The following is a 12,359-nucleotide window of genomic DNA, read 5'->3' as shown; positions in this document are numbered from 1 at the left end:
ATGCTTCAAATATTCCACCTCCTATACTCCAAAGAAACATTTGGAGGTTTTTGCATTTAATTATTTCTCCTCCAATACTTTGAGCACCCTCTCAACATGTTCAACATGATCCTTCCAAGACTTGTTGTAGATTAGTATATCATCAAAAAATCCTAACACAAATTTTCTAAGGAAGGGTTTGAAAATGGATTTCATCAAACCTTGAAATATGGAAGGTTCATTAGTAAGGCCAAAAGGCATGACAAAAAAATCATAATTTCCTTCATGAGTTCTGAATGTTGTTTTTGGAATGTCTTCAGTCTTCATTCTAATTTGATGATATCCTGAATGAAGATCCAACTTGGTGAAGTAAATTTCTCCATGTAATTCATCAATGACGGGAATGGGAAATTTATCTTTAATAGTGAGCTTTTTGAGTTCCCTATAATATGGATTGGTATGCCATGATCCATCCTTCTTGTGCACCAATACTACTAGAGAAAATAAAGAACTTTGACTAGGTTGAATTATACCAACCTCTAGCAATTATGTAACCATACATTCAATTTCACTCTTTTGGGCATCAGGATATTTGTAAGGCCTAATGTTTGGAGGAGCACTTCCTGGAATCAATTGAATATAATGATCATGATCACGAATAGGTGGAAGGCATTTGGGAGTCTCAAATACTTTGGAATGATTGTCCAAGGCATTTTGTAGATCTGTAGAAATAGATGATGTCGATGTTTGAACCTCTAGTGAGCATAATTATGAAATTAAGCCTCGTTGTTCTTTCTTTAGAAGCTTTTCCATGCCATCAGAGTTGATTATCTTCTACACTCCAAGGTCTAAAATTCCATCCTATGATATCATTTTGAGTCTTCTTTCCAATGCCACAAGTCATACCAAAATTGGATTCTTCAAGGTAAAGTTGTGCCCAATCTCCCACGATGACTTGTTTATGGACTGGTTCGGTAGAGTGAACTTTTCAGCAATGCCACGTGTCATTGTTTTAAATTTCGGTCTTGAAATTGACAAAATAGAAAATAAAGTTCGTTGAATTTATGTCACTTTTTATGAAATTCAAATCTGATTTTTAAGAGAAAGTTATGATGATTTTCCCTAGGTTAGTTATTTGAGACCGAATTCTGGAGCATGAAGAAACCCTGAATTCTTCGGACCATATCTCAGAAAATATAGCGAACCAAGATCTGAAATTTATACAAAAAGTTCACTAGGATTTCGGTTCCACGTGGTTGCAATTTTAGCTTCTAAAGCTTTGTATAAAAAACGTTATAGCGAAAATTCCAAGATGACCTCTTTGAAGCAGCGAAACCCTAGAATCCAAAGCTCTGATACCAAATGTTATGCAACCAGATAAAAAAAAGATAGATCAACGACTTCAAAATTAGCCTCTTTAAGGGGAAACCTCCTTTACATCACATAAATAAACAATTCTTGGATTATACAAATGATAAGACCTCCTTGGTATATATAGGAGTCTAAGGGGTCACAATATAATTAGAGCCTACATAACAATAATAATGTAAGGGCACAACAATAGCAATAGTGGGCTTCTACAAGGCACAACATTAACCATATGGGGGTTACATGGGCACAACAATAACAATAGGGGCTACACTAACAATAAGAATAACGGGGCTACACTAGTATTATAGGGACCTAATAGACATAAAGAGCTATCACATAACTAAATTTCGGACCTTGGGAGGCTGAAATTTTAGAGATACTACAGTTTCAAGATAGAGCTCCTAAAAGAAAGAAAAAGGTGTATATTTTTTTAAATTTGCATAAATTTTGTTTGAAAAACTAGTTTGAAGTGATTTAAACGGCATAGTGAAGCATATATATCATTTTTTGGTTCCAAAATGCCTCAAAACAAAAAAAAAAAATAGATACAACCAGTAAGCAACCATAAAACTATACTATGACGCATGAAGAAGAGGAATAAATGCAACATGATATAACAAAATTACGAGAATAAGTGCAACAAATTTTTCTCGCGTAAAGAGTAACAAAAACTGAACTGGAAGCTAAGATGGATGATTTAAAGAATGGTTTAAAAGCGGACATGGAAGGTTTGAAGGATGGTTTAAAAACCTAAATGAAAAGGGACCTACAAGGTTTCAAGGAAGTTTTGACAAAGTTACTACAAGAAATGATTCCTATTGGTGACAAGGTAATCCATGAAAATCATGATGAGGCCAAAAGGAATATGAATTATGATTTTAGAGAGTCCAATGTTGGGTTTAAGACCAACCACATTCAAAGTTTGATGGCAAGGATTCGATGACATGGATACTATAGATGGAGCAATTCTTTGATCTACATGATATGCCACACACACAAAAGGTACACATTGCAACTTTATATTTAGATCCCAATAAATTTGTGTGGTATTGATGGCTTTTTTCTCATAATTTGATTGTCACTTCAACAATTTTTATGAAAGAATTGGTATCACATTATGAGGATACAAAGAACAATTCGTTCTTTAGATAATTGATAAATATCAAACAAAAAGGTTCAATGGTGGAGCACATTGAGTATTTCCAAAGATTGAATACCAAGGTAACTGATATTCCAGAGGAGCATATGATTGATGTCTTCATAGGGAATTTAAAGGATAACATCCAACATCAGGTTCGCCTTTGGGAACCTAAGTCATTGGAGAATTCATTTAAGGTGGCAAGAAAAGTTGAAAGCAAATTTATGGCAACAAGGAAGTCTACCACTCACAACTTAAAGATGGAAGTTTTATTTATCATAACCTCCCACAACCTAGAAAGTTGACACCACAATAACTGGAGGAAAAAAAGAGTAAAAGGGATTTGTTACAGTTTTGATAACAAATGCACTAAAGGTCATAAGTGTGATGAGAAGAAATTAGTCTACATAGATTGTGAAGAGGAGGAAGAAAAAGAACAAGAACCATCAAAAGAAGATGATATACACTAGGAACCAACCCCAAAGAAAGAAGAAATGAATTTGACCATATCTTGTAATGCATTGGCAGGAATTGCCAGTCCTCAAACTCTCAATATAGAAGGATATATTAAGAAGAAAAAGGTAATAATTCTCATTGATCCATGTAGTATCCATAGTTTATTCATTGTAAGATAGCCAAGAAATTGAATTTCTTTCTATATCCAACACCAGAGTGTCAAGTGATGGTTGCAAATGGAGGAACTATACATTGCTCATGGAAGTGCCATAATACCAAGCTAACCATGGAGAAATATGTATTTAATAGTCAAATGCTTTCCATTCCAATGGGTAGTGCTGATTTTGTATTAGGAGTCCAATGGTTACAATATTTGGGGACTATAAATTTTAATTTTAAAGATATTTTCTTGAAATTTTTCTAGGAAGGAAAGGAAATTTAATTAAGGGGTAACGTAGGGAAACCAGGGAAACAATAAGCTCTAATGGCATGGAAAAGATTTTAAAGAAATAAAAATGATGTGTAATTGCACAATTATGCTCACTAGATGTTCAAACATCGAAATCATCCATTTCTCTAGATCTCCAAAGAGTATTGGGCAATCATTCCATGGTATTTGAGACTCCTAAAGGTTTTCCACTTATTCATGCCCATGATCATGCTATTCACTTGATTCTAGGAAGTGTTCCTCCAAACATCATACCTTACAGTTATCTTTATGCCCAAAAGAGTGAAATTGAATGTATGGTCACAGAAATGCTAGAGGTCAATATAATTCAAACTATCCAAAGTTATTTCTCTTGTCCAATAGTATTAGTTCACAATAAGGATGGATCATCGCATATGTATCCATATTATAGAAATCTCAATAATCTCACTATTAAAGATAAATTCCTCATTCCTGTCATTGATTAAGTATTGGATGAATTGCATGGAGCAATTGAATTCACTAAGTTGGATCTTCATTCCAGATATCATCAAATTAGAATGAAGGCAAAAGACATTCCAAAAACAACATTCAGAACTCATGACGGTAATTATGAATTTTTGGTCATGCCTTTTTGCCTTACCAATGCACCTTCCACGTTTCAAGGTTTGATGAATTCCACTTTCAAACCATTACTTAGAAAATTTATTAGTATTTTTTTATGATATATTAATCTACAACAAGTCTTGGAAAGATCATGATCAACATGTTGACAAGGTGCTTAAACTATTGGAGGAGAAACAATTGTATGCAAAAACCTCCAAATCTTTCTTTGGGGTACAAGAGGTGGAATATTTGGTTCATACTGTATCTCGTGAGGGTGTTAAGGTAGAACCTAAAAAAAATAAAGGTATCAAGGAATGGAAAAGCCCCACAACCCTAAAGCATCTTCGAGAATTTCTTGGGTTGACAAGGTATTATCACAACTTTGTTAAGAATTATGGGAAAATAACAACATATCTAAGAACGTTACTTAAGAAAGATGCATTTTTTTGGACTCCATGATAAATTAATGCCTTTGAACATCTTAAAAAGGAAATGTGCAAAACTACGGTCTTAGTTACACTAGACTTCAAAAAATATTTTATTATGGAATGTGATGCCTCGATAAATGGAACTGGTATATTTTTAATAATAAGGAAGACCCATTTCTTTTGAAAGTTGTCCAATCAAGGGAAAGTATTTACACAAACCTATTTATCATAAGGAAATGTTGGAAATACTACATGCCCTGAAGAAATGACGCCCTTACCTAATGGGAATACACTTTAAGGTAAAACAGAGCATGATCGTCTTAATAATTTTTAGAAAAAATATTATCTTCAGAAGAGCAATAAAAATGGGTCACAAAGATGTTGGAGTATGACTTTGAAATCATATAAAAAAAAAAGGAAATAAAAATGTTGTTGAAGATGCAATCTCAAGAAGGGATGAGAATGTGGAAGCTTTGCTCTAATACCAAACGTTATGAACCAAATCACAAAAATAGAAGAAAATATAGATCAATGACTTCAAAATAAGCCTATTTGAGGGGGCAACCTCCTTTTACATCACATAAATGAATAATTCTTGGATGATACTATAACAACCCTGGGTTAAAAGTTCATGTAATAAAGTTAATAAAGGGAAAATAAGACCAAGGTCAAGGGGCACTTATTCCAAGTTGAATATTGGGAAAAAAAATATCGACAAAGGCAATGGCAAAGGCTTTGAAAAGGAAAAAATGTATTATTGGTGTTTTATTTATGAAAATAAAGGAAAATAGGAGAAAAGGAAGGTGAAGATACACATATTTGCATGTGAGGATGAAATTGGAGGAAAATTAAGGGAAATGAAGAAATTAAAGGCATCAATAATAAAAAGACATCATAGCATCAGTTTGGGGCCTTTTGTCAGTTCAATTTTGGAATTATTCTCAGAGAGGAGAAGAGAACCGAGACAAGAAGGAAATAAAGGAAAGTAAAGGAAGGACAAGGAAAGAATGGATAAAGAAAGGAAAGGTTGGATCAAGTAGCTTTAGCAAGAATACTTGCAGGCAACAAGTTGCATGTATCATTCCCTAGCTAGGCATATGCATGTGTGTATTTGGTTCATTTGTTGTCATTGGCATGGTTTTGTCAGGTTTCGATGGTGGTTTTAGCCTTGCCTTTCCATTTCCAGATAACCATGGTGTGATAGGATTCTTTATAGGTTGAGATTTGGATTTCTGAAAGGTTTTGGATTTGGGTGAGGTGGTCTCAGGAAAATCCCAAGGGTTGGGGGTGGAGATGGTTTTCCTTGGGAAGCCCTCAAAAGGTGGGTGGATACAGGAAAATTCCTCAAGGGATGGTGAAGTAATTATGAGGCATCCAATCTTAGTTTGGTTTTCTAGTCTCGAGATCAGTTTAGGTGAGATCATGAGGGTGGAGGTGATTTAACCTTTGGATTCCCTTGGTTTCTTATGGATTTGTTTATCCCATGAAATCTCACATTCATGTTTAGAATATGGCACGGGGGTGATTAGCTAAAAGAAATAATTGGTTCATCCTACTTACGGTTAGGTGGTGCGTGGAAGTCCCTGACTTGGTTGACTTCACGGGGGATTCACTGACAAAGTAATACCATATCATGTGCGTTCATATTAGGGCATAAAAAATGAGGAAAAAATAAAATAATATATTGATCATATAATAGCGGGGTAAAGGGTTTTTACATGTTGTATAATAATATGTGTATTATAAGTTATTGTTTATACAATACATTGGCCATGCAGAGGCCAAAAACAAGTGGGATGGAGAAACATAGGTTCAAGAGTATTGTGGGAGTTTCGAGAGTGGGAGGGAGAAAGAAAAAAATATGGTAATATTAGGTCCATAGTAGCCTAATATTCAAACCTATGGCCCTAGTATTGACATTCTCCCTTATATTTCATTTTCATCCTTTTACTTAAATTTTTAACATTACCATGAAATGACTCAGGATGTTTGAGAGTGGTTCCGACGTCATTAGATTTAATATGGAGAAAGTAGAATTTTAGATCTCACTTAAAATCCAGCAGACATATTAATTTTTCAGGATTTTAACATTGGGGGGATTGCAATGTTTCCATTGGATTTTGTCATGTACTAGGGTATGGAACTTGTATTCAATCAAGAGAACCAAGCCCTTTATGTGCCTTGATTACAGTGACATTGGTTGTCAAACTCCTCTATCATGACCCTACTAAAAATGTACTTGTCACTCAAACGAAATATTGACTTGACATGCTACGTTTTTTCTATCTTACGTTAATGCTTAAAGGGTGATATTAAAGACAAAGATCCCAAGATAGGAAATTATTTTGATGATATGTAGGTATTTGTTGTAGCATGATTTCTTTAGATGTTATAGGCCATCTAGAGACTATTTGTTGATGTATTTTTGGTTAAGAGATGGGTTACACTAGATATTATTTTGGTTATGTGCACACTTACATGATATATAAATGAGAACTTGTAATTGTGGACATGTGGTTGATGAAGATTATAACTACTAGATGAATGATTTTATATGGTTTAATGCATGTTTTTGTGTTTTTTAATCATAAATTCATCATTCTACAATATTTTTGAGACATATATGTATCAAAAAATATAAAAATATATATTATATAAATTTCACTCCTCACTCATGCTTCCACTCCCACTTCCCGCTTCTACTCTCGTTTCCTGCTTCTGCTCCCGCTCCCAAACAACCTTTCTCTAGAATAAGCATGCATCACATTACTAATACCTCTATGATATATGTCTAATGTGTGCGTTAATATTTTTTACCTGTTTCTACGCTAGTGATCCTCCCAATGATGGGGCAGTAGAGAAGACAACAAATATGGTACCTTCACCCTTTCCTTACATTAGTGACGAATAGGTTGAATGAAAGTGAAGGAGATAGTGACACATACTATTGCTTGGTGGAGGGCACATGCATGCCATAGGAGATAGTAAAATAGACTATTGTTTGGAAGAGAGTGCATGCATGCTAAGGGAACGCATGTCCCACCTTCAACTAATTCTAGTTTAGGTGTTGTTTCAAATTTAGCAATTTCAGTTTTGGATAGATTTTTTTCTATTATAAGAGCTTTTCTTTTGTTATTTTTAGCATGCGTGATATATTCTTACTAAGAGGCTACATATCCTTAATCAATTAGAATACTTATGCATGATAAATTCCCATCTTACGTAGAGGACTCAGATCTCAAGGAAGGGATGCATTATTGCATGCTCCAATTCATCTTTTGATGGAGACACACTTACTTGGCACTCTTACCATGAAACTATGGTGCACTAGGTGATCATGTTAGGGCTATGATTTGACAAAGTCCAACTAGATAGGATTTTTCATGTGTCCATATTCATTGTACTTTATCTCCTCTTCCTATTCTATAAGCAAGATGAAAGGTGTGCCATTGTGTTGGTTATCGAGGTTTTATTTTGAACTATTGTAGTGTATCTTTTTTAGTATTCAATAGAAGATAGATGTAATTGAGAGTTCAAATCTATGTATTTTCCATTCAAATTTTCCACAATATGTATTTGTAAATAAACCAACTTATATCTGCCTCTTTTTTATTGAAACTTTCAAGTTTTCAGCTACCTTGTATTTAGGTTATTCTTTCTAGGTGCAAAATCTACTTACCATTGTTAATGAAAATAAATGGATATAAATATAAAGGGGCGTAAAAAATGTTAATGAAAAAAATGAATACCTACAATATCTAGTGAAAGTAGGGGCTTTTTAAATTGGGAAGATGTATTGGGTTAGTATTGTTAGGGGGTTAAATAAAGTGATTTTTAGAGGTATTTTCCAATATGTAGTCAAATTAAGGTATTATTTAGTATACCAAAAACACACGTGATATGTTAGAGGTTCATTGAGTGAAGCCTCCGTGGTTGACTTTTGCATATGGTTAATAAGAGCTAAGTTCCTCTTATTTTTTATGAGTAATTATACCCATTATTAAGTGGATTTAATGGTTATTTTATCATTGTTATCTATCTAGTTATATGTTGGTTATAAGCATGGTTATAGTATGGATATTATCACATTTTAAGTAATGAATGTATGGTTATTGAATGCATGACTTAATTGGAATTATGGAAGCTATTGTGAGAAGGCATTGGTCCTTCTTATTAAACCTCAAATAAGTTTCATATCCCTATGTTTAGATATGCATTCATGACCTATAGATTGCATGTTTACCATGTGTTTGATAGAACACCTGTCCTAGTTGGGAGGGTTCATTTCAAGTCCTTGTTCAATTTTTTGTTTTAGAAGCTTTGCTTCTATGTTATTCATCATTTCTGGAAGTTTCACTGAGTTATGGGCAAAGGCACGAGTCCTAGCCTTGAAAACGTGGCTCAGAATTTGGGGTCATTGACATAGAACTAACTAGAAAATTCCACACTCGTTGGGAAGCAGTCCTATGGGAGTAACTGGAGGCTTAAATTCACTTGGAGGCCTTTTCAAGGGATCGACTAAGGCTCTTTATCAGTGAAAAAGAGATTTAACTCAGGGGTTGCATAACTGGAGGAGTTGGGTAGCTCCTAGAGGTCCTGTAACACCTGAGGGAAGTTAGTAAGGTCTTAAGTTGTCAACTCCATTTCCTTAAGCTCATATAGGAGGTTGAGTCTTATCATAGTGATCCTTAGCTCATGTTTACCCGAGCAAACCAGTGAAAGTGGATAAATGTTGGAGGAGGAGGTTACAGGGTGGTATTAGAGCGGGTCGTGATCTCTTTGGGTAAAATATGATGTTTTCAAGGTTATGGTTCTCCTGCATGGGGTCATGTTATACAATTGGTATGGTCATGCATGATGTTTTTATATTGATATGTTTATGATTATATATGTATCATGCTAATGTAGATTGATTTTGCAGATGAGATAAGCCTCCCTTGAACACTAATGAGGTATGGTTTTGATTTTGGCATCTATTTGGTTTATCTGACATGGCCTACTTGCAGGAAGAAGAGAATCAAAAATGACAAGAAAAATGGTAGACTACAATTCTCATGACTCTTCCTACAAATCATTTGGGTAGCAAGGAGATGAGTATTCTCCTAGTATAACAAATACATTGAGTAGTTTGAAGGCATAAATAAGGAGTTGCAAAGCAGACAATGGCGGGTTGGTTGAGGCTTAGGAAAGACTTGCAAGGGCTTAGGAAATGTAGGCAGAAGTCAATGTAGTGATTCTTCATAGTTTGTCATATTTTCGAAGATAGGGACAGTTAAGGATCAATCAAGAGAAGGAAGAGGAAACTAATGGAGCCTATGGTAGCAGGTATTGGTTCAGATACAAGTTAGATAAAGGGGATACAATCAGAGGTGGAAGATCATTGGATACACCTGATAGGATGACTAGTATGTATGGGCATCATTCTAGTTCCTCATCTAGGATACATTATCACCATCATCATCGTCATCATCCTTATAGGAGGAGTGAGTACTTGCCTGAGGCGTTCAAAAAAATAAAGCCTCCTACATTCGATGAAGGGATGAAGAAGTCAAAAGATGCAGAGGCATGGTTGCTTGGGATGAATAAATTATTCAAATTACATAACTACTCAAAGACCATGAAATCCAAAATAACCACCTTCAGTTCAAAGTGAAAGCAGATATCTGGTGGGAGGATGTGAAGAATGTCAAAAGCATTCGAGAAGAAGAGTTCATTTGGGATGAGTTTGAGAGACTCTTCAAGAAGAAGTATCTATCGAAGAGGTACTATGATGACAAAGCTACAAATATTTATGAGTTGCAAATGGGTTCTATGACAGATGATGAGTATACTAGTAGGTTCCTAGAGTTGTTGAGGTATGTGCCTTACCTCAAGAATGAGAAGGCTAAGATTCATAGATTTGTCAGTGGGTTGCTAAGATCATATAAAGACCAAGATTAGTTTGATGATCCTATATCGTTGGAGGAGGCCATCCAAAATTTTAAGCATTTCTATGAGTAGTCAAAGTGTAAAGATGAGCCTAAGCATAATTTGAAGGGAAATGAGAAGGTTAAAGGGAAATGGCCACCGAAGCGGGGAAGACCTCAAGATGTAGGTGAGAAAGAAAATGTTAATCCTTACAAGAAATTTAATGCTGTTGAGAAGGGGCATGGGTCATAGCCTGGAGAGCAACAAAATAGAGGTGATGGTAGGGGACCAATGCAATGTTGGATATGTGGCAAAGATCATTGTAAGAAGGATTGTCCATTGTACTAGGGTGGCAGGCCTCAGATCTATAGCGCTCAAGAGGTGTAGACAGTTGGTGATGTTGGTCTTAGAATTCCTCATATTTATGTAGGAATCCATTATTGAGATGGAAGGTAAGCTCTGTGGTCGAGTTGTTTCTATTTTGACTAACCCTAGATCTAATTATAGTTATGTTAATCCTGACCTAGTGGATAAGTGGGGTTTGAGAAAAGAAGTGCATGCAGAGTCTTGGTTGGTGAATTTGGCTATAGGTATTAATAATAGAGTTCATTACTGGGTAAGAGCTTGTGCATTTGAGCTTAATGGTATGCCTACAACAACACATCTGAATGTACTTCCATTGGGATCATATAGTATGCTTTTGGGCATGGATTGGTTGTACCTTCATAGGACCAAAGTAGATTGTTATGACAAGGCTATTGAGTGCCTAGATGATAATGGGGAAAAGAGAATCTTGCAGGGAAAGAAGAATCCTACATCAGTTAGGATGGTCACAACCATGTAGGATAAGCACAGTTGCAGGAAAGGGTGTGTAATGTTACAATTCATATTTCCAGTGACAAGGGTAAGGATTTTGAGGATGCAGAAATATTCAATAGGTACCCTATATTACAACAGTTTCAGGATGTGTTTCCAATAGATATTTCAGAGTTTCCTCCCCACATGGAAGTGGAATTTTCTATTGAGTTGGTACCAGGAGCAGCACTAGCATCAAAGGCACCTTACAGGATGAGCACACCAGAGTTAGTAGAGTTGAAGTTGCAGTTGAAGAAAATGTTTGATAAGGGATACATTAGGCTAAGTGTATCGCCTTGGGGTGCACTAATATTGTTCATAAAGAAGAAGGATGGTATTCTCGGGTTTTGCATTGATTACAGGCAGTTGAACAAAGTGAATATTACGAATAGGTACCTATTTCCACATATTTATGACTTGTTTGATTAGTTGAAGGGAGTAGAAGTGTTCTCAAATATTGATCTGAGATCGAGATATCATTAGGTACACATCAAAGAAGAGGACATCTACAAGACTGCTTTCAGGACCAAGTATGGGCACTATGAGTTTGTTGTGGTTCCTTTTGGTTTGACTAACGCCCCAACTAATTTTATGTGCTTGATGAATAGTGTATTGCATCCTTATCTAGACAAGTTTGTGATTGTATTCATTGATGATATATTGATATATTCTATGAATGAGGAAGAGCATGCCAAACACTTAGAAACAATATTGAGATTTATAAGAGAGCATTAGTCGTATGCCAAGATTAGCAAGTGAATTTTATTTCAGACGAAGGTACATTACTTGGGACATGTTGTTTCCAAGGAAGGCATAACTATCATGGAGTGCGCAACTCCTAAGAATGTGGGTGAAGTCAGATCATTTATGGGGTTAGCAGGTTACTACAGGAGGTTCATCAAGAACTTCTCACGCATTGCATATCCTATTACATCATTGCAAATAAAATGTAATAAATTTGAATGGATAAAGGAATGTGCAGCCATTTTTTAGCAGTTGAAGCAGTTGTTGACAAATGCTCCAGTTCTTAAGATTGCATATCCGAATAAAGATTTTGTGGTGTGTAAAAATGCCTGAAAGAGAGGACTTGGTAGATTTTTGATGAAAGAAGGACAAGTGGTGTATTATGAGTCCAGGAAATTTAATGAGCATGAGAAAAACTATGTGACTTATGATCTTAAGTCGATAGCTA

The sequence above is a fragment of the Pinus tabuliformis genome, chromosome 5_1 (genome assembly GCF_031772625.1).
Source record: "Pinus tabuliformis cultivar Carrire ecotype Pingquan chromosome 5_1, CPIR1, whole genome shotgun sequence".
NCBI classification, from domain to species: domain Eukaryota; kingdom Viridiplantae; phylum Streptophyta; class Pinopsida; order Pinales; family Pinaceae; genus Pinus; species Pinus tabuliformis.
The sequence above is the reverse complement of the archived record's forward strand: the minus strand, read 5'-3'. Positions refer to the sequence as shown.